The sequence below is a fragment of the Piliocolobus tephrosceles genome, chromosome 9, assembly GCF_002776525.5.
Source record: "Piliocolobus tephrosceles isolate RC106 chromosome 9, ASM277652v3, whole genome shotgun sequence".
In the NCBI taxonomy this organism is placed as follows: Eukaryota; Metazoa; Chordata; class Mammalia; order Primates; family Cercopithecidae; genus Piliocolobus; species Piliocolobus tephrosceles.
In genome coordinates, this window is record NC_045442.1 from 63,810,518 (window position 1) to 63,833,827 (window position 23,310).

The following is a 23,310-nucleotide window of genomic DNA, read 5'->3' on the forward strand; positions in this document are numbered from 1 at the left end:
TATCATATGTGATGAAGGAACAGTTGGGTCTTATTCTTTTCAAATGCTCTTCCTATACTTTACAAATATTTTTGATGTATTTACATAGAGAGCAATAATCTTTATAAACTCTTCCACCTAGCTTTTCGGTAGGCTATAAGAGCAAAATGATATGAGATCAGAGGCATCCCTAGACTATAGGGCATCATTCATTTATTCATTCTTTCAACTTATATTTACTGGCTGTCTATTCTGTGCCTATCATGAATAGAGTGACCATAAACAATATAGATAATAAAAAGTAAATGATCTCATATATTAGAAAATAACACATGCTATTTTAAAAAAGAAAAAGCAGAATAGAATAGGTAGGGCTGGGTGATAGAGAAGTTCAGAGCAGATTTCAGTATTAAATAAGGTCAAGATTAGCCTCATTGAGAAGGAGACATTTGAGCAAAACTTGAAGAGGCAAGAAAATTAGCCAAGCAGACAGCCGGGGGAAGAGCACTACAGGCAGATGTAACATCACAGCAGAAGCCTAAGGCAGGAAAGCAGTGGCAAAACAGCAAGGAGGCCAGTCTAAGTAGGGCAGAGTGAGCTACAAAGAGCATAGTAAGAGAGAAAGACAGAAAAGTAATGGGGGCTGCAGATCATAAGAACTACTGCAGATGTTTGAGCACTAAAACATCAACTGTTTTATTCTTTAGAGGACTCACTCTGGTGAATAGAATGAAGTATGAAGAGCAAAAGAAAAAGTAGGGACAGCCATTGGGAGTTCCCATAGTAACCTAGATGAGATAAAATAATGGCTTAGAACTGGTTGGTGGTAGCAGAAGTGGACACAGGGTTCAGATTGTAGATATAGTTTGGCAATTGAGCCAACAGGAATTCATGAAAGATTAAACCTAGGATAGAGAGAATTCAAGATATCTTTAAGTTTTTCGGTCTGGAGCAACTGGAAAGATGGAGTTGCCATTAACTGCGGTGGGAATGGCTACAAGAGGAGCAGGAAGAAGCAGAGTCCAGCTGGCGACATGATAAATTTGAAGTGCATATTAACATCAAAGTGAAGATGTAAAGTAGGCAGTTGGATATACAAGAGCAGAGTTTGAAAGAGAAATCTGAAATGAAAATGTAACTTTTGGAGTTGTCAGCATAAAGGTAGATACAATGAGACCACCAAGGAAGCATGTAGACTAGAAAGAGGTAGGTTGAAGTCCGCTATTGCAAGTGAATGGAAATACAGGCAGTAATATTCAGAGTATGATTGTAGAATTGAGATTTGCCTTCAGGTGAATTTTAAAAATATGCCCCTTCTGGACAGATGGATTAGAAAACTGACTGGGCACGGTGGCTTACGCCTGTAATTCCAGCACTTTGGGAGGCTGAGGCAGGTGGATCACCTGAGGTCAGGAGTTCGACATCAGTCTGGTCAACCTGACAAAATTCCATCTCTACTAAAAATAAAAAAAAATTAGCCGGGCATTGTGGTGGGCACCTGTAATCCCAGCTACTCGGGAGACTGAGGCAGAAGAATAACCTGAACCCGGGAGGCGGAAGTTGCAGTGAGCTGAGATCATGCCATTGCACTCCAGCCTGGGCAACAACAGTGAAATTCCATCTCAAAAAAAAAAAAAAAAGAAAAGAAAAAACAAAAAAACTATGCCACTCTCTGAGTAGACACAGCCCTGCGAGTGCTAGCAGAAAGGCCCATAGTTTGCCCAGCAGAGGGAGGGCTAGATTTCATCTCCACTCAGACCCTCAGCTGGGTAATACGCAGCAGCTCACGTGAGACATCCTGTCGCTGCACCCCGCAACCTCCACTGTCTGCTAAAGCATTCTTAAATTCTCTTACCTCTCAACACTATTGGGCCTCAGTGATTATCAGTGTCAGCTTTAAAGTTGGACTGCCTGGGTAACAATCCAGGCTCTGTTCCATGCTCGCTGGTGACTTTAGCTAAATTACTGATCTTTCCTGAACATCAGTTTCCTAATCCATAAAATGAGAATAATAAGAGTACCTACCTCAAAGGAATCTTCAAGATTACATAAGAAAATCCATATAAAATCCATTAACTTAGCCAATATCTCTGACACCTGGCAGGGGCTCAACAAACGTTAGCTGATATCATTATCCCCTTTTAAGTGAAAGAACAGAATCTACTTGTCTACATTCAGATTAAAACTCTCCCTCATCTATAGAGCTCATATTATTCAAGAGTGTTTCACTCATTGTTTTCATTACAAAAGACTTTAAAACAAAGCTTCCCTCTGGTGCCTCATTTTATTGGATTTCTTGACATCAAAATCACTTCAAAATCAATAAGGTATATTTCCTACATGTGCACTAATTAGAAATGCAACATGCCTAAAGTACTCTTTAAAAAAACAAACAAACAAACACATTCCTAATGCACAACAGCCTCCTAAAGGATCTTGAGTCCTTTGAAATCAATTCCAGAGTGGCACATAAAAGGTATGCCCCAGGGTTAGGGCTACAATTGTTAGATGCACTAAGTGTGGGGAACTCCAAGAGTCTGTACTTTTTATTTCCTTAGCATCCAAAATCTCTGAGTTTCAATAGAACAAAACAATGTTACATTTTAGAACGAAAGGTAAATATCATTAGCATGTTGTAATTCAAGCTTTATAAAGCTTATTTGAGTATTTGAAGTTCTCTTTACTAAACCTTTAGATAACCATCTTATTGATGTTTTTTGAAAAATGATCAGATTGAGCCTCCCCCAAAATGATGAGTTTTATGAATTCTTTATGAAAAGATTCAAACAAAATTAATTAAATTTAAAAATTTGTTTCTTCTAGCCATAGCAACCAAAATTAAACATGTTTCCTCACACATACAACCAAAATGAAAGCAGCAAAAATGGTTAAAAAAAGTTACCTTAACCAATATGAAATATGAAAAAAAAAAAACAGATTCTACTTATATTTAGGTCTTATAATGTCCTTCTGATTATGAATAGCTGGTCAAATCTAATCTCCCTCTTAAAAAAAGCAAAAAGTCATAATTCAATTTCTGACTTACCTGAAAAGTAACATTGTACATGAGAATTTCACAAGATGACTTTATGACCCTGATAACATACCATTTAGTTATTTTATAAAATGTCAGTTCACACTAAAAGCTCACCACAATGGCAAACATTTTCAAAATTGCAGCTACAGAGAAAGGACAGAAATGCCTCATGGTTAGTTACTCTATGTAGCAATGCCTTCTACTTAAGGACATTTTGTACCATATAAAAATTATGCCAAAATGGAGACCCATCTTATATAAACCCAGCATCAAGGTTACCTACATATTTTGTAAAAGCCATAGAACTAAATTGGTCAAATTGAAGTCAAAGAAGAAGCTAATCTAATATATGAGACAACAGAGAAGCTTTCACTGAATCACCAGAACAAGAATAACCTTCAGCTAGAAGGCATCGAGTTTAAGCAACCAGGGCAGAAGTAACGTGCCCTTCACATACACTTTGAAGGTGACAGAGGCTTCTGTTGCTGCAAGTCCAGTGAGCCTATGGGTCCATTCCATTCCATATACTGTAAAACAGCTCAACTATATATGAATTGTTGTAAGGTCTGATATTTTTAAAAAGCAGAGAACAAAAAGAGAATGGCAAAGGTGGTAGAATTCTCACCAACCTCAATGAGAAGCCAAAAAAATTCTCATTTCTTCTTTGTTCTCTGTTTAGCTAGAAAGGAATAAAAGCCTGCTTATCAGAATAAAGAAAATGAAACCAAAGTCCTTGAAAACACTATATTCATTTTTCTATAAATCAATACACTTCGGAAAACAAATAGTATGTAACTGGGGAATTTCAGTTCCTTCTGTGTCTCCTAGTTTTCCATTCTGTCATACTCCTTGAAGAGAATTTTCAAAAGTCTCTGCCAGAATCTTTAAATCTAACCATCCAAGTTCATTATTTATCAATATTTTCTTAAAGTTTCTCCAGGAACACGGGCTAAATACCTATTAACCCTACTTAACTGTTTCTTATTGCACATGTTAAGTATCCTCTCTATAGGAAATAGATGATTTTTCTCCCCTAGCTTCAAAACACCACCCTCCTGGTTCTCCCCAACAATTCAGAATTCAAGAAACAAATGGAAACAAACAACAAAACATTAGTAACATTAGAAGTGTGCCATACACATGGACTGAGAATACATTTGGGGACACGGCAGGCAGACTAGCAATTTGCTGTGGAATTACACAGCAAAAAAAAAGATGGAAAAGCCACAAACACTCATCTTCACTCATTTTTCATAGCAAGAGATCAATAGATACTATTTGAGGTTGAATGCAATTTATCATTCACGGAAAAATATGTAAATGTAACCATGTAAAAAGCTTCCCAACCTCATTCATAATAAGACAGATGAGAATTAAAATACATTGAGATATTCTTTCTCACCTTTCAAACTGGCAAATACCAAAATTTTGATAATGAACTCTGTTAGTAAGGTTGCAGAAAAAACAAATACTCTTATACCTTGCTTCTAGATATTTAAAATGTTATCTCTATGGAGGGCAAATATGCAATACATGTACATGTATATGTATATGTAAGAATTTAAACTTTGACCCAGCAATTCAGTTTTTAGGAATTTACCTCAAATATAAAAATAAAAAGTGATGTATGCCCAAAGCAATTAATTGCAGCAAAGAGAGAGAAAAGGAAGGAAGAAAGAAAGAGAAAAAGGAGGGAGGGAAGGAAGGAAGGAAGGGAGGGAGGAAGGGAGGGAGGGAGGAATGTTGGCCCTTTCTTCACATCACGTACAAAAACTTACTTGAAATGGATCATAGAGCTAAAGGTAGGAACTAAAGGTATTAAACTTCTAGAAGAAAACATAGGAAAAAAAATCATTGTAACCTTGGCAAAGTTTTCTTAGATGCAACACCAAAAGCATGATCTATAAAGGAAAAAGTTGATAAACTGGACTTCATGAAAATTCAAACTTTGTGAAAACACAAACCATAGACGGTACAAAGTATTTTGAAAATCTACATATGACAAAGGTCTTATATCCAGGAAATATAAAGAACCCTTAGAACTCAATAATTAAATGAAAAGCAACTCAACTCTTTAAATGGGAAAAAATAAATAAATTGAAAAGACATCTTACCAAGGAAAATACATAGAGGGTAAATAAGCACATGAAAAATGTTCAACATCATTAGTCACTAGCGAAATGAAATTAAAGCCAAAATATGTACTCCTTCACACATGCTAGAATGGCTAAAATTTGAAAGATTATAATAAATACTGGAGCTAGCAAAGATGAGAAACAACTGGAAATCTCACACATTGCTAGCGAAAATGTAAACTGGTACAGCCACTTACAGAAAAAAGCTTGGGGCCGGGCGCGGTGGCTCACGCTTGTAATCCCAGCACTTTGGGAGGCCGAGGCGGGCGGATCACAAGGTCAGGAGATCGAGACCATCCTGGCTAATACGGTGAAACCCCGAGTCCACTAAAAATACAAAAAATTAGCCGGGCGTGGTGCGGGCGCCTGTAGTCCCAGTTACTCAGGAAGCTGAGTCAGGAGAATGGCGTGAACCTGGGAGGCGGAGCTTGCGGTGAGCCGTGATAGCACCACTGCACTCCAGCCTGGGTGACAGAGCGAGACTCCCTCTCAAAAAAACAAAAAAAAAGCTTGGAGGTCTCTTATAAAGTTAAACATATACCCATTCTATAACTCAGCAATTCTACTCCTTAGGTATTTAGCCAAGAGAAATAAACACTTATGTCCACATAGATACCTGTATGCAAACATTCATGGTGGCCTTATTCATAAGACAGTCATCCCCCTAATCCTTGGGGGATATGTTCCAGGACCCCCAGTGGATGCTTGAAACCTGGGATAGTACCAAACCCTATAAATACTATGTTTTTTCCTATTCAACACACATCTAATAAAGTTTATAAATTAGGCACAGTAAGAGATTAACAACAATGACATAATAAAATAGAACAATTTTAGCAATATATTGCAATAAAAGTTATGTGAATGTGCTCACTCATTCTCTCAAAATATCTTATTTTGTGTAATATTTTTGAACCATGGGTAACTGAAACTGCTAAAAGTGAAACCATGGATAAGAAGGGGCTACTGTAGTCAGAAACTAGAAACAACTCAAATTTTCACCTACAAGTGAATGGATAAACAATTTGTGACACAAGCATACCATCACATGTTATGCAAGAAGAAAGAATGAACCAAGTATACAGGCAACGATATGAACGAATATCAAAAGCATTTTGCTGAGTGAGAATCAGATATAAATAAGTACACACTATATGATTCCATTTATATAACATTTTTGAAAGGACAAAAATATAGAGACAGAAAACAGATTGCTAGTTGCCAGATGCCAACGGCTGATGTAATCAATTGACTGCAGAAGGGCACAAAGAAACTTTTTAGCATGTTGGGGATATTCTATTTGATTGTGGTGATGATGGTTCTATAACTGTATATGATTGTCAGAACTCATCAAACTGTAAACTTTAAAGGAGTGAATTTAATATGGTGTATAAAAATTATTTCTCGATAAATTTGACTTTTAAAAATATCTTTTCTGTTCGTCTCTTATCCAAGTGGCACAGAAATATTTCTACATTATTTCATCCACTATATAATTACAGGTTTCCACTGATATCCTTTGGCTCCATGAGCTCTTTGTTAAGTTCTCTGAACTAATACTTTCAAAAGTTAATTCACTTTCTCTAAGTGTCTTGGCCCTTCTTGTACATCTGTCAATTTACAGTATTTGGTGCCTAAACCCTACCTAACTTCTCAATAGTATTCATTCCCAGGCTTCACACCTGTGTGTTCAGATTATTCTCAATGTCATCCTGGACATCTGATCAGTTATTTGTTATATATTTGATTTATAATTTTTCTGGCAAGAACTCTAAGTCAACCTATCTATGTGTTTACAGTACAAAACTATAAAAACAAGAGCTTTCAGTATTTGTCTGTTTTTGTACTGCTTTAAAAAAAATCTTTTTTTTTTTTTTTTTTGTTAAAGCTAGCTCAGGTTTTATTTTGGACCCAAAAACAAAAAGCAATTGAATTGTTCTGTAGCTGGAGGCATGGGCAAGGGTGGTCCCCAGGCAGTAAACTCTCCCACAGGTGGGCTGAGGGGCTAGGGCTGAGCCTCAGGTGGGTCTCCTGTTTCCTGTGCTCCTCTGCACAAGGGCCTCCCTCCCGAGATCTGGGGCAGCCGCAGGAGGGGCAGGCTGGGAGGGGCTGCTGCAGCTGTTGACTTGGGCAGGATGTCAGAGGACTCAGACACCAGCTTCCCATCGCAGGTCTAGGTCTTCTTCACAACCACAGCCCTGGTGAATCATTTCTTATTGACCTTACTTTTAACAATGAATAAAAAAGAGCCAAGTGACTGTCCCTGGCTCATCATAATATCAGAAGACAACACTGAAAATTCTTAGCAAATTTTAACTACTACCCTCTTGTCTCTTTTCAATACTGCTGTGTGACAGCAGCGAGTTTCTAAGTTAGTTCACTTAGACAAGCCCAGTTTAGTGAGTACAAGGCCCAGAGTACCAGAGTCTTCAACATAGTAGGTGTCTTGCAAGTATTTGAAGATGAAAGTACATTATAAAGTCCTGTCTCTGGTTTCCTTCTTTAACTCAACAACTGTTTTTACCAGTTAGATCAATCTAGTTAATTTTGACCTTACAGAAGTTGAAATTCAAGTTAAATTTACTGCTAGATTAAAAGGGTGAAAAGAAGGAAAGTAGCTAATCCCATTTACAACAATTTATTTTTTTTAAATACTAGGAGCAGTATTCATATATTTATACAAAATTGCTAAATATATTTTATTTTAAACATTGTCTTGATCATGTCTGTTCTAATATGTAGATATTTTATCTTATTTAGATCACTCCGGTTGTTTCCAAAAAACTAAGCTTCCTTTAATCTCTCTTCTGAACTAACCAAATTTTTTTCTGAACACTTGGGGCCACATTTATGTTCACATAAGTTAGTGTGTGGGTTAAAAGGGTAGCAGTTCTTCATTATTTTTCGCCAAAACACAAGTGACATTTAAAGCGTATTTAATATTCACAATCTAATATACTCTCCTCATTCCAGACTGCCACCGAGGTAAGAGGAGGCAACTGGTTTGCATGAAACTCCACCATAAGATTTCTGAAACGCTGTATTTTCTCTCTCACCAATCCATAATACACCACAGTTATCGTTGAGAATTGCTGCATTTATTTTATTGTTTTTTCTTACTCCTGGCTGTTTTATATCCCACACTTGTTTTCTGTCTTCTTTCACTCCACACTTAATTTATCCTATCTTGAATTTCATGCAGCCTTATAAACCACCTTAAATCCTTTCTCGAACAAGGCAAGGAATAAGTAAAGAGTCATTCTAGGTATCTGAAAAAGCAATCTTTTCTCATTTACCTTAGATAAAGCCTTACAACTTTAACTTCTTGCTGCCTCTTAGCTATGCTCTACCGTACTGAATATAAAAGTATTGGAAATCATGAGTTTCTCCTTTTTTGCTTTACCAACTCTCTGTTTAAAAATATTTAAGTCTGCACACAAAAACTACAGGGAAAATAGCCATGCACAATTTAAGTTTAAAAGCCCATAACAGCAATTAAATTGTTTGCACGAATAACCTACTTACTGTACAATTTTTGTGTCTAAAGTATGTGAAGTTTCGCGTGCCTTGCATACAGTTACTCAATCATTATAGTAATAGCTCAGTTACAGAGTAGGAGTTTTTAAATGAGCTGATGTAAGACTACTATAGCTTAGGCATTGGCACATGAGAATTTGTTTTAGTGCTATTTTTAAAACCACTAATAAACAGCAGACTCGAGCCTCTGCTCAATTGAATCTGCCTGAGTTGTGAAATAAAAAAATGTGTAAGAGAACCACATTTTTATCTAAATCTGAAATGCCTGCTAATATACTCGGAAAAGTAGACATTTAAAATTGGAGCTTTCATAAAATAGTCTAGAGTTTAGTGTTACTAAAAGGAAAATTAGTTATAAAAGTAAAAATTATACAACATAATAGTTTCTATTCATCCCATTTTATAGAAATAATGTCCTTTCATTTCCCCCAAAGTTATCTAACCGAGCAACAGATAATCTATAATTACTAGGATTTGCCTTATAGCAAAGTTTGATTTTTAAAAGTTTGACACTCCACTCACCTACTGCAGGACAGAGTATTGCCCATATACAGATACTAAACCAATTGTCTAAGCAATTTCTTGTATTTAGAAATTCAGTGCCACTATCATGGCTCACAATTTGGCTTATGATGCATCTGTAAGCAAACAGCCTGACAAGCACCCTAGTGTATTTCAGGATGACTGACAGGACACAGTGGCCCAAGCAAGAAGGGGGGATGGGTGCTCTTAAAGCAACATGCCAGTGAAGGGTAACATCAAACAGCAGAATCAGACCTGAAATTCTATTTTTCAGATTTACAACGAAATAATAATACATTATCCACTATCAACTTCTAAATACAACTTACATGGTCATTATGTACCCAAAACACTATAAATCCCAAAGTAGAATTTTTGAGAATTTGTAAAAGTAGAAAGAAAAAATGTAAAAGAGGCATGTTATATGATACTTCCCTGAAGTGATCAAGCTTTCAGGTTACTTAAGAATATGCCAGTTATTTTTAACAGAAATTAAATCAGGCTATCCACAGAAAAGCCATTCTTTCTTTTCCTTATAATATCAATTTTTATTTTAGATTCAGGGAGTACTTGCACAGGTTTGTTATATGGGTATACTACATGATACTGAGGTTTAGGGTATGATTGATCCCATCACCCAGGAAGTAGGCCTAGTGCCCAATGGTGAGGTGAGAAAAGCAATTCTTATCTCACCTTCAGATATTTGTCAATAGCTCTTACAACAGCAATTTAGGAATAACTAATGAAGGTAATTTAAATATCTTGAATTAATCCGAATTGTTATTGAGGATAGGGGCCAGAGATTCATGTATTTTTCCCCCTACTGCATTCCTTCCCTATGACCTACTTCATGATTAAAATATAGACCAAAAGATTAAGAAATTCCAGTTATAGATATTTCTACATTAATTTCACTTTAGAAAACATTTAAATAACATATTGGCTTCATTCTTCACATTTACAATTTTTCCTATATTATTTCACAATACTCTGCACTGCTCAATCTTTATAATAAAGCAATCATCCATATTTTAAAAACAAACAAAAAAGCCAAGTCACTCATTTTTAAACACAATCCCTCATTTAGCCAGTAGAGGGTATTATTAGATTCTGAAAGCCCACATATTGCACCCAATAACATGTATTTTTATACTTCAGCTAGGAACTGGGACATGTCATCTCGACTTTCCTTAGTAAATGCACTTGGAAATATCCCATTTTACTTTGCCCATATAAATCTGACTTTTAGAGCCCAGATTAATGTTTCTCATCTGTATCAGACTACCATTATTTCCTCCTCTATCTGCTCCATCAGCTGCATCCTCTGAAATAAAAGAAAAGCACTAGAAGACCAAGAAGTGGCAGAATTACCAAGAAGTAGCAGAATTGGGTTCAACCATCAGAAAGACTTTCCACAATCCTAAATTTTTCTGGGACAAACAAACAAACAACAATCTTACATAAAGATTCTAAGCTCCATTAAAAAATCCAAAACAAATTCTGAAGAAAACAGAACTAAACTATAGGATAAAATCTCTCTTCAAAATCATACGATGTTTGCAACCTCTTTAACTCATATATTGTAATTGCCCTGTTTAATATTTGCTAAATTTTCATTATATATTAGAAGCCACAGGCTAATTTTTAAAGATATATTTCCTGTTATTACAGCATTGTTATATTTCTCATAAACATGCAGTATTATGACTAACAAAGTTCCCATATAATTTATAGGTTATTTATTTTACAACTTAACATTCAGTGTGGAAAGACATGGACAGCAATTTCATTTATTCTAAAAATAAAAATTTTACTATCTAATTAGCTAAAATCATTAACTCCCACAAATTTATCTTGGCTGAAGATAAAAAATGTTCTGTTTCTTTGATGCTATTATATCACAAACATCACGTTAACTATGGCAAAAGTGAAAAAACAAGTTCAAAGAGCAACCTCTTTCTTCATGCTCTGATTTGCCACTAATGACACATCCTCTATGCTAAAGTACTAAATTTTCCAAAGAGAAAATAAATGTTAATTCTCTCCCTCAATTGTCATTCAAAATAAGAAATTACAGGTTATTTTCCTTTAAAGGGGAATTCTGTTTCTAATAATAAAAACAAGCATTGGGTTCTTCACTGAAAGAAACTGCTCTATAAGATCATTTTTCATACTCAAATGTGGTAGTTTCTTTCCTCATGTAATAACTAACAATAGCCATGTAAATATCACATTTTACATTTGGAAATAAAGTAGATCCCTTTTAACTATATTCTTTCATGAAATTTTATATCCTCAATTTTCTAAACAGATAAATTCACTATAATATAAAATAGATACCTGGGCTTTTTTCTCAAATTAACTTATCGGATAAGCCACTATTCAGAAGAAAACTGAAAAGTCAGTTTTGTCAGTAATTTGCTTATCCTTTTTGCCAATCATCTACACATTTTGGAATATGTATATAAATAATTTTGTTGTTGTTGTTTCTAGTTACCCATTTAACTCTACTTTACTTTTCAACTCTGAGTTTGGTACCTGACACAGGCTCTCCTGAACTATGTCTCACTCCACAGTTTTCGGTTTCCCTAGGTGCCTTAAGAACCTACATCTAAAGGCCTTATTAGTCTCAATTCTATTTGTAGATTTAAAAAAAAAATTAAGGATAATGCTTAGGGGGAGGGAGAGATTGAATAAGCAGTGAATAGATACGGCTTATTTAAAATATTCCTTTTTACTTTTAGCAAAAATATCTCCACACACTATATACTCTATCTGAATTTTCAATACATTTTGTATATACAGTAGTCCCCCCTTATAGACAAGGTATGTGTTCCAAGACCCATAGTGAATTCTAGAAACCACAGATAGTTCTGAACCCTATATATGTTTTTCCTATACCTACAAACTGTGATAAACCTTAATTTATAAATTAGGCAAGAAATTAACAATAATAATTATAAAATAGAGCAATTATAACAATATGCCTGCATCAGAACTCTTGCACTTTGGGGCTAGACTGTGACAGTCCGTTTGAAAATCTAGATGGCCTCTAGGAATGACTAATGGGCAGGCAGCATATACAGCAGGACATGCTGGACAAAAAGATGATTCGTGTCCTGATTGAGACATAACAGAATAGCACAAGATCTCATTGTGCTACTCAGAATGGTACACATTTACAACTTGTAGATTGGTTATTTCTGGAATTTCCATTTCATATTTTCAGACCAGGGTTGACCTTGGGTATCCAATACCACAGAAAATGCAGCCACAGATAAGGGGCCTACTGTGTGTGTGTGTGTGTGTGTGTGTGTGTGTGTGTGTGTGTGTTTTTCCCTGAGACAGGGTCTCACACTGTCGCCCGGGCTGGAGTGCAATGGCATGATGTCGGCTCACTGCAACCTCTGCCTCCCGGGTTCAAGTGATTCTCCTGCCTCAGCCTCCCAAGTAGCTGGGATTACAGGCAATTGCCACCACACCTGGCTAATTTTTTGTATTTTTAATAGAGACGGGGTTTCACTATGTTAGCCAGGCTGCTCTCGAACTCCTAACCTTGTGATCTGCCTGCCTCGACCTCCCAAAGTGACTACTGTATTTCATTTATCTTCAAAACAACTTATTACTCCCCTAAATTACTTCGGTGGGCTCTTAGAAGGTAATATTCACACCAATTGACAGGTATAGTGCAAGCTCTGACATAGGTTAGGTATGCTAAGTTTGAGGTGCAGTGGCATATGCAAATCGTTATGTCCCATGAGCAACTGGAAATGCAGAATCCATGAACTTTAGATAAAAATTATGCCTAGAGATACAGATATAGTAATCTGTCCATCCATGTTACACTCTAATCCATAAGAGTAGATGAGCTCTTCCAAGATTAATTATAGAAGGAATAAGGCAGCCACATTACAAAACAAATACAGTGAAGAATATGATAAGAAGAAATGTCATAATAAGAATAGTAAGAAATGCAAAACAAACTGGGTTCAAATTCAAACTCACTTTACCCTCTTTGGCCTCATCCACAATGACCCCAATTTACCCTGTTTTCCTGATGTAAAATGAGACCTATAAAACTTCTATGAAGAGTAATTACTTATAAAATTACACATAGAATATAATGGAATGCTAATTACCATGCTAAATAATTCATTTATCAATTATTGTTATTTTGTGGAAAGATACTTTTCTTTTTGTGAAATTCTGCTTTTCAAAACCAAAATGCCATTGAACTTTAGAGGGCTGCTGTGAAACACATCAAATAGATTGCCCCTCTGATTTTTAAATGGATAAAAACGATCATGTCCACACAGCTTTATTTAGTAAATTGAATCCATGTCACCAATGGAAGTCATCTACTCCATCCATGATAATAATTTATAATTGGATAGCAAGAAAACATGGTACTAAAATGTAAGTATGTTTAGAGCTTCTTCCAAAGTCGCAACATGTTTAATAGGGAAAATTAAAGGGACATTAACACATATTAATAAACTGAGTATTTTTTTTGGAAGAGTGAGTATAGGATGGTTAAAGATAGAATACTGAACTAAACACAAACAAATGACAATAAGAAAAAATAGAAACCTCTGTCTTGTTCCCACATAAGACTTATGGAGTTGTGCCAACCTGCTTCATTCCAGAGCAGAGAGTCACTCAGTCACTGAGGCTATATTAGAAAGAGAGAAAGGAAATCCTTTTCTCCCACACTCTCCGTTTCCAAAGATAATAACAGAAAACTAGAGAGTGATGGATTTCACTACTAAGCAACCATGTCTATTTTACTCATGTCTTTCATTGACTCTCTAAGTCTAGTCTACTGATTTTGCACAATAGAACAAAAGAAATATATGTACAAAAGCAAATAAAATCAATGTTGCAAAACTTGTAATATCCCTAAATTTTCCAAAATATAACTGCTGTAGTCACTAAATTAAAATTATAACATCATTCCTATTAGGTCATCAATTGTATTCAAAAGAATGATGCTTATCACAGAGAAAGGTAAAATAATTAAATTCAGTCATAGAGCCAATGAATCACACTTCTTTTACTTCAAATGATAACCCTGCCAAATCAAACAGTCTGAGTAACCCCCACACACACATCCCAAGCCAATCCAATCCACTTTTTTCCCGCTGGGTCTTGGGTGCACAGAATCAGACTAACACAATCAGTCATGGTCCTCACTGGTGGACTAGTCCATGAAAAGCCTGTTTTATTTTTTGTTTTCATAGTCTCTATTCCCTGTCCTCAGTTCTGTTCCCCTGTCTGCTTCTTATGGTAGTTAATGGGTACATTTCCAATTAAACTTCCATAATTTTTTTTACATATGCTATACATGTCTACAAGAATATATAACTTTATGTGTATGGATGTTTAAATTTACACAAATAATATTGTATTTCCCATCTATTTCTACTTCTCTCTCTGTCTCTCTGTTTCATTGTGTGGTGTTTTGTTTTGTTTTGTTTGGTCTTTCTATGTTGGACTATAAAGATGTAAACACTGAATGCTTACTCACTTAGCACATAGTCCCAACCTTGTTCTCCCTTATCTTTCTCTGCTATGGAAGCGGGACATTTGATTTCCCAGCCTTCTTTGCAACTCAGAATGGCATGTGAAAGTATTCTGGCCAATGAGACGGTAAGCTTTTGCTTTCCCTATCAAAAGGACATCAGGGTCCTTGCCATGCCTTCCTTAACCTGACTGTGGTAAGGTGCCTGGAAATAAAACAATCTTACTGCAAAGCTGAAGAGGAAGGATGACAGAGCAGAACTATGGAGAAAGAACTTGGGCCCTTGATGACATCCGTTATTAACTTCTTACCTCCAGACTTCTTATTTGATAAAAATGAGTTCCTAACTAATATAATAGATTTAGTTTGTTCCTTTATTTTCCATTGTATAGCATTTTGTCACATGCATTTATAACTATATTTTGTGTCCATATCACTAATCAAGCACATTTCAGTAATAGCCAACTCTTTGCTATAGGAAACAGTGCTGTAATAAACATTCTCATACATGTCTCTTTGTGTGCCTATGCAAGAGTCCATTCTGTTATAAACTAAATTGTATCTCCTCAAAATTCCTGTGTTGAAGTCCTAAGCCCTAGTACTTCACTCAGAATACGACTGTATTTGGAGATAGGTCCGTTAAAAAGGTGATTAGGTTAAAATGAGGCTGTCAGGATGGACCCTAATTCAGTCTTACTGGTGTCCTTATAAGAAGAGGAAATTAGGACATAGAGAAGAAAGGACATCAGGAATGTGCACATAGAGGGGCGACCATGTGAGGAAGGTGGTCATCTGCAAGCCAAGGAAAGAGGCCTCAGAAGAAACCGAACCTGCCAACACCTTTATCTTGGACTTATAGCCTCCAGAATTGTGGAAAAATAAATTTCTCTTGCTTGAAGATCCCAGTCTGTGGTATTATACTCTGGCAGTCCTAGCAAACTAATACAATTCAGAAGTAGAATTTCTGGGTCAGAATGTGAGTATTCAATTTCAATAAATATTGTCAAATTGGTCTCCAAAACACATCACCAGCAGAGAATGCAGGTTCACATGTCCCTACCTCCTCACCAACACAAGATATTACATGACATTTTAACTCCCACCAACATGGGACATGCAAAGCAGATATCACTATTTTGATTTGCACTTCTGATTACCGGTGTAAATGCTAATCTCTTTTTCAGTTGATTAGTCAGCCATTCAAATATCCTTTCTATAGTCAGCCATTCAAATATCCTTTCTATAAATTCCTTACTTGTATTCTTCACCTGTTTTTCTCCTAGGTTGCCTGTTCATTTCCTTACTTATTTCAAAGAATATATATTGAAAATGTAATCTTTTGTCAGTAATATTCCTTGAAAATATCCTCCCCCTCCTTCATATGCCCCTCTTTGTCTAGGATACCTTCCCTTGAACATTCTACCATCTGTAGGTGAAAGTTCCATTTTCTTCGTATCCTTACACATTCTAGGTTATTGCCATACATTAATATTTACCAATTTAATGAGTATGATAAAGTATCCCATTGTTGTTTTAATGTGTCTTTACCCAGTAACTAGTGAAGAAAACTAAGTTTCTTTTGACTTATTTATGGGTCATTCTAATTTTCTTTTCTGTGAATTACCTTTTCACATACCATTGACCCTATTGGATTGTTCCTTTTTTGATTGTTTATCTCTTCCTTATTAATTTTTTGGGGTTTTAATAAAATCTTACGATAAATGACTTTTGTTAAATGGTGTATGAGTCAACATTTTGACAATAACACCATATAAAAAAGCCAGCACTGAGGTTTAGAACTCAGTGGCCTAAGAAAACGTTTATTCTTTCTTGTGGATTTTCAGGTTGGCTAAAGATTGGCTAATTCAGAATGGACTTGGCTTAGCTTGCCCCAAGCTATAGTTTTAGGATCCAGATCTGCTCCACATTTTTCTCATCCTCCTTGGACAAGTAGGCCACTTGGAGCATATTCTTCTCATGAACAGAAACACAAGGCGGGCAAATGGAAACATTCAGTACCTCTTAAGGTGAAGGCTCAAAGTTGGCACTCTGCCTTTTCTGCCCACATTCTAATGGGCAAAGCAAGTCATATGGCCAAGTCTAACTTTTCTGCCCACATTCCAATAGGCAAAGCAAGTCATATGGCCAAGTCTAACATTAATGGAGCAGGGAAATACAGTCTGCCTCTAGTAGGAGGAATTGCAAAGTCACATGGCAAAGGGGATGGATATAGGGAGCCAGAGGATTGGGAACCCATGCGATCGACTTTATATGGATGAATGTAAACATACCCTGTCAATTGGTAGTTTTTGTTTCTTTTTATTGTTTTATTGTTTTTTCAGTCTTTCAATTAATTATTTTTTGTGTTAATGTAATAATTTCAGTATTTTACTTTATGGCTATGTTTTGGGTGTCTTATTTAAGAAATTATGTCCAGGCCATGTGCAGTGGCTCACGCCTGTAATCCCAGCACTTTGAGAGGCCAAGGCGGGTGGATCACAAGGTCAGGAGATAGAGACCATCCTGGCTAACACGGTGAAACCCCGTCTCTACTAAAACTTACACAAAATTAGCCGGGTGTGGTGGTGGGTGCCTGTAGTCCCAGCTACTCGGGAGGCTGAGGCAGGAGAATGGCGTGAACCTGGGAGGTGGAGCTTGCAGTTAGCGGAGATCGTGCCACTGCACTTCAGCCTGGGCAAGAGAGCAAGATTCCGTCTAAAAAGAAAAAAAGAAAGAAAGAAAGAAATTATGTCCTATCCTAAGATCATAAATAATTTTCCTCTAGAATGCAATCATAGGGATCAATAACCAATATATTTTAAATTAACATATGCCTAAATGTAAGTTTATATCATATAAACTAAAGGCTGAGGTACCTAAGTTAAGTAATCAAAGTTAAAAATATTTACCCAAGGATGACTACTTATTTCAGGTGAATTTTTGAGCTTGGTCTTTAAAATATATTAATGATACAGGCTGGCAGAGAAGAGAAAGACCCAATAATTAAAAGAAATCACAAAACTTGATTGTCTTTTATAAACAGATCTTTATTAATCTAAGCAATATAGGTATATTCAAAAATGCAAAGCACAAGAACACAGAAAAATATATACAGTCTTCTGAGGTCATGCCATTGGAAAAGGAAAAAAGAAACTTTCACAGAACTGAACAATTATAAAATGATATATGTTATGATGTCATATTTGTAAAATATATGTTTATATATGGTAATAGCAGGGTCCACTTCAACAGTTTTGGGTAAAAATGAGGTCATTCCCATTAATTTTTCAAGCTAAAATCACTTCCCAGTTGCCAGACTGGCAGGGAATCCAGTATCTCTCTTGTCTCTCAAATTGTTCAGGAACTCTGGGGGCATCTCCATTCATATGCCACAAAGAAAGAAAACCAGAGACATGGATTAGAATACAAGTGGGCTCTGTTGAAGGATGCTGGTATTCTGTTCCTTGCACACAGTTTACTGATGAAAGCTGACTCCCCATAGTCCAGTGAGACCCTTTCTCCTGCTGCACTCTTGCTGTTGCTGCTGTGTATCCTGTGAGAGGTCACAATGATTTAAGACAAGCATACAATTCCTGCACATGTATGGCACAGAACCCATGCCTTCAACGTTTTAATTTACCAAGCCTAGTGGCTGAGTCAGGAGGACCTTCCAGTCAGTTACACATGTGCCAGAAACAAACCCTTCTAGGGTAACATAGGCCACAAGGGGGGTTCTAGTTTAAGGGTCTTTGGTGTTCTTTCTCATTAGCAAATTTTAATCAGGACTAATTTGATACAGGGGTCGGGGGAACTCTTCCTAACAACAGATACATTGTAAAAGGAAAGAGTCCAGGTCTGCAGTCTTCTCATGTTTGAAGGTTCCCAGACTCTACAAATTTCTTCCAGTCTGAAACAAGACTAGAAAGGGCAAGCTTTGTCAAGTTAGAAAAAGACCCTTTTACACTAGTATCAGAGACACAAAAGGATAAGGATCTCATTAATAATTTCCAAACACTGGAGAAAATTTTCCCATACCTTAAGGTTCACAGATAAAATATGAAATGCCCACTTTGAATTTCAGATAAACAAAGAATAATTTTCTGGCATAAGTATGTCCTATGCAATATTTGAGACATACTTACACACACACGCCTGCACACACACACATATTTGTTGTTTCCTTGAAATTTAAATCAAGAGTGTGTCCTGTATTTTTATTTACTAAATCTGGACACTTTACCTTATCTACTTCATGAATTACAAACGGAGGAAAAAGGGAGCTGAAACTCACTTGTGCCTAAATTTGCAACAGCACAGAGTCAGACCTTCACATCTCACCCATGTATCCTCACATCCTATCAAAGACTTGGGGCTGACACAACCAATCAAAAAGTCAGCTTGCACTCCCTTACTTCAAAGAAGCTGCTTTTCAGGTAGCCATGGGTGTTTCCTCGCCACCTCCTAGCAATACATTTCTAACTACACTCAGCCAGAAGACTTTGAGTCCCAGAAATGCAGCACAGGATGAGAGAGGACAAGGAAAGAATGACATATTGTACTCTGGTATAAGAAAGCCCCAACAGAGAAGGCAGACACAAGAAAAATGCAGGCAAAAGTGTGCTCTGGAGATTAGGTTTTATGTATCTCTTTTACAAAGGTGAATTGCATTGCTTCAAATTATCTCGGGTTAAATTCACCTCCAAGTAGAGGAACAAATAATATGAATAGGAAAAGAGTTGCCCCGATGGAAATGTACCTCATGTAGCCCAGAAACTTAACAAGATACTTGGCCTTCACTTTTAAGATTTGAGAGAATAATTCTGTAGAATCAAAACTAATAGTGATGGAGCTCAAAGGCTACACATACCTCATTTATGACAAACACCAGGACTAAATATAAATCTTACGCATTTCAAAAATAATAGAAAAAAACAAAATTTAAAAATTGTGTAACATAAAAGAGGAAGACACTTTCTTGAAGATGTAAGGGAAAATTATCTCCAAGACAAAAGAAAATTTAGAATACGTATCCTCTGTGTTCTCAGTGAAATACCCAAAAATGTAAATTCTAGGGAAGAAGTCATGGAAAGGCTAAAAAGAAAAGAAAGTTGACTGAAGTGACAGGTCAAGATAAAAAGAGACCCGGCAAAGATTTAAACATCCAAGAATTTGGCAAAAGCAAAAGACAATAAAGTAATTAAAATCTGAAGCATTCCTCTCCTTTATCTCCTGCCTCTCTACCAGCAGCTTCATCATTCAGAGGGCAAAAGAAGCAAAGAATGGAACTGCTACCCTGGATTTAATTATTACCAACAAAGAATGATACGTTAGGGAAGTGAAAGTGACAGGAACCTTGGGGAAAATTGAACATATCACCTTAGAGTGCATTACAGCGAAGAAAGAAAACAGAAAGCAAAGTAAGACAAGTATCTTAGATTGCTTAGCAGTTGAGAGAAAATAGAAGCATGTCCCAGAGCCACAGACTTTAAATGAAAAACGGTCAAAAAACTTAAGCCATTACTACATCACACAGATGGTATACAAGGAGCTTTCTAAAAAGCTGAGATGTTTAAAGAACACACAAAAGAAGAAGGAAGAGGGTAAAGGTTAGGATGAACACATCATTGTAGTATTGGTCTGTTAGAAAAGTGGTGTAACCCTAGGATGAGCGAAGACTTAAACAACACAAAAACTTTTACAGTTATGTTTGAGAATGGAAGGACAAAAAAGGTACAAGTCCCCTCCTCCCCCAGGCAGATTTCATATTAACAAGCAATAGAGAGAAAACAAAATGACAATATTTTTACTTTGCTTTCATCTTGTCTCCCAAGGAGAATGGTCTTTAAAATGAAAAGATTGTACCAACAATATTGAGAGGAAATTGATAAACAAGAAAGGAGAAAAGATAGCAAGAGAATGCTTAACAATTTAGATAAATGCCCATTGCTGGGTATATTCTATTAAAGCAGGGTTTCTCATCTTCAGTACTATGGACATTTGAGGCTGGATAACTCTTTATGGTGCGGGGCTTTCCTGTGTGTTGTAAAATGTTTAGCAGCATCCGTGGCCTCTACCCACTAGATGCCAAAACAATCTGCCCCCCCCCCCCAGTTATGACAGCCAAAAATGTCTCCAGACATTGCCAAATGTCCTCTGGGAAGCAAAAGCACCCTGAGTTGAGAACCAGTATTTTACAGGGCACTGAAAAACACGTACATATTATCACAGAATTCTTGCCAGCATTTGGCATAATAATGAAAAATGAGAGTGGTAACAGAATATTGGGAATTGACAAATGTTTTCCATATATCAGAAAAGTAGAATTTAAAAAGTAAAACCAAATTCTACCTTGGTCTCTAGAAAAGTATAAAAATATTATTAATTAGAAAAGAGAACAATGATTTTTTGCTACCTTGGTATAGGTTCATTAAGAGCCACTCATACTAAACTAACTTAATTTTCTTCTTTTTGTTTTTTTTAAAAAAATCATTGCTAAAAAGATAAAATTGGTTTTTTGTGAAATATTCTTTGCCAAGATAAAGAAATGTGAGCTATCTCATACACTGTTGGTCAAAGTGAATATTGGTAAAATCTCTGTGAAAAGCATGCTGGCAGTATCCATAAAATTTTATATGCACAAATTCTTGAACAAAGTAATGTCACCTCTAGGGATCTGAACATACGTACAAAGATGTATATCATGAACTGCAGAATTGTTTGTAGCAACAAAAGGGAGAAAAAACCTAAATGTGCATCAGTAACAGACTAGTTAAATAAACTGTCATACATTCTTTCATTGGTGTGACTTGTAATTATTATTAGAGGGTCAGAAAAGCCTTAAAAAATATATAGAGTCTAATTGGATGTCAGTTGAGTAACAGTAGGAGAGATATTAAAAATATTTAACAACCAGCATGGCTCAGGCCCCAAGAAATCAGAGCTTAACCTGGAGCTGTCTTGGAAGCCTCATCCTTTGCCAAGTGTTTACCTTTCAGTTGCTGGGTCTAGGAAAGGTCCAGGGGGTCTCAAGCAGAGGCCAAGTGAAAGAAAATCACTGGTAAGGGTAAGGAAGAAGTACAAAAACATTTCATATTTTAACAATTTGTATGGCCTCACTAGGGAACATCAGTCCTCACTAACAGATAAAACAACATTAAAATAATTCAGAATAACATGGAGCAATAAATTGACTGACTGAAATAGAACCCAGATTTCACCAATCAAACATGGCTTGGGTGAGATTTTAGAAGGTCACAGGAATCAGATCCTTCCAGGAAAGCTGTTGATGGAGCTTCCAGTGTCCAGCTCAAAAGCACCAAATGGTAGAAAAGAGTACTTCTGTATCACTGTCCAATCTTCCCAGCTGCATTGTTTTTGACTTTCTCTGGCTTTCCTGGAGAATCTATGAACTGCCCAATGTCATTTATGAAACTCTTGTTGCTTAAACCAGCTAAAGTAGAGTTTAGTTATAATCAAAAATCCTGGCTAAGGTACCCTTTACTAAAATAAATGTCCATATATAACTTTTGTATTTAAAAAAATTTTTTTTTTTTTTTTTGAGACAGAGTCTCGCTCTGTCGCCCGCGCTGGAGTGCAGTGGCGGGATTTCAGCTCACTGCAAGCTCCGCCTCCCGGGTTCACGCCATTCTCCTGCCTCAGCCTCCCCAGTAGCTGGGACTACAGGCGCCCGCCACCTCGCCCAGCTAGTTTTTTGTATTTTTTAGTAGAGACGGGGTTTCACCATGTTAGCCAGGATGGTCTCGATCTCCTGACCTCGTGATCCGCCCGTCTCGGCCTCCCAAAGTGCTGGGATTACAGGCTTGAGCCACCGTGCCCGGCAAAAAGTTAATTTTTATAAATGATTTTTTAAAAGGGTATGTGGGCAGATTAGTTACAGATCTGAGGAAACACCTGGTTGAAGAAATAAATCCAAAAGAGCAGTATAGAGATCTAGACCCCAAAAGCCCATCTGAATATTAGCTGTGTATCAACCACCAGAGGCACTTCTTAAAAATACAAATGTGGACCCAAATCAATGGCTCACTTTCTTACAAGTAATAACTAATTTTAAAATATGATGGAAGGAAAGAGATCATTTATGATACCAATCAAAATTTTTTAAATACTGATATGAAAACAACTTTAAAACTCTACTGAGGGTCATAAAAGAAGAATTAAGTAAACTAAAAAGGGATGTATAGGCAAATTGAACATTACAAAAGTGTTAATTCTCCCTGTTAAATGTCCACAGACCACATGAGAACTTGATAAAACATTAAAATCCATCTAGAGGCCGGGCGCGGTGGCTCAAGCCTGTAATCCTAGCACTTTGGGAGGCCCAGACGGGTGGATCACGAGGTCAGGAGATCGAGACCATCCTGGTCTACACGGTGAAACCCCGTCTCTACTAAAAAATACAAAAAAAAACTAGCCGGGTGAGATGGCGGGCGCCTGTAGTCCCAGCTACTCAGGAGGCTGAGGCAGGAGAATGGCGTAAACCCGGGAGGCGGAGCTTGCAGTGAGCCGAGATCCCGGCCACTGCACTCCAGCCTGGGCGACAGAGCGAGACTCTGTCGCAA

General features: G+C 36.7%; 1 protein-coding gene across 2 annotated transcripts in view; it reads right to left on the reverse strand.

The window, feature by feature from the left end:
- CTNNA3 (catenin alpha 3) overlaps window positions 1-23,310 on the reverse strand; it is a 1,813,915-nt gene that overhangs the window by 1,777,842 nt on the left and 12,763 nt on the right. Inside the window, exon 1 of one of the 2 annotated variants that reach the window (XM_023205116.1) lies at window positions 9,211-9,285. The exons of the other annotated variant lie outside the window; for it this stretch is intronic. The gene's annotated coding sequence lies outside the window, so the exon portion shown is untranslated. Of the gene's footprint in view, window positions 1-9,210; window positions 9,286-23,310 lie in introns of those variants that run through there. 2 annotated transcript variants of the gene reach the window in all.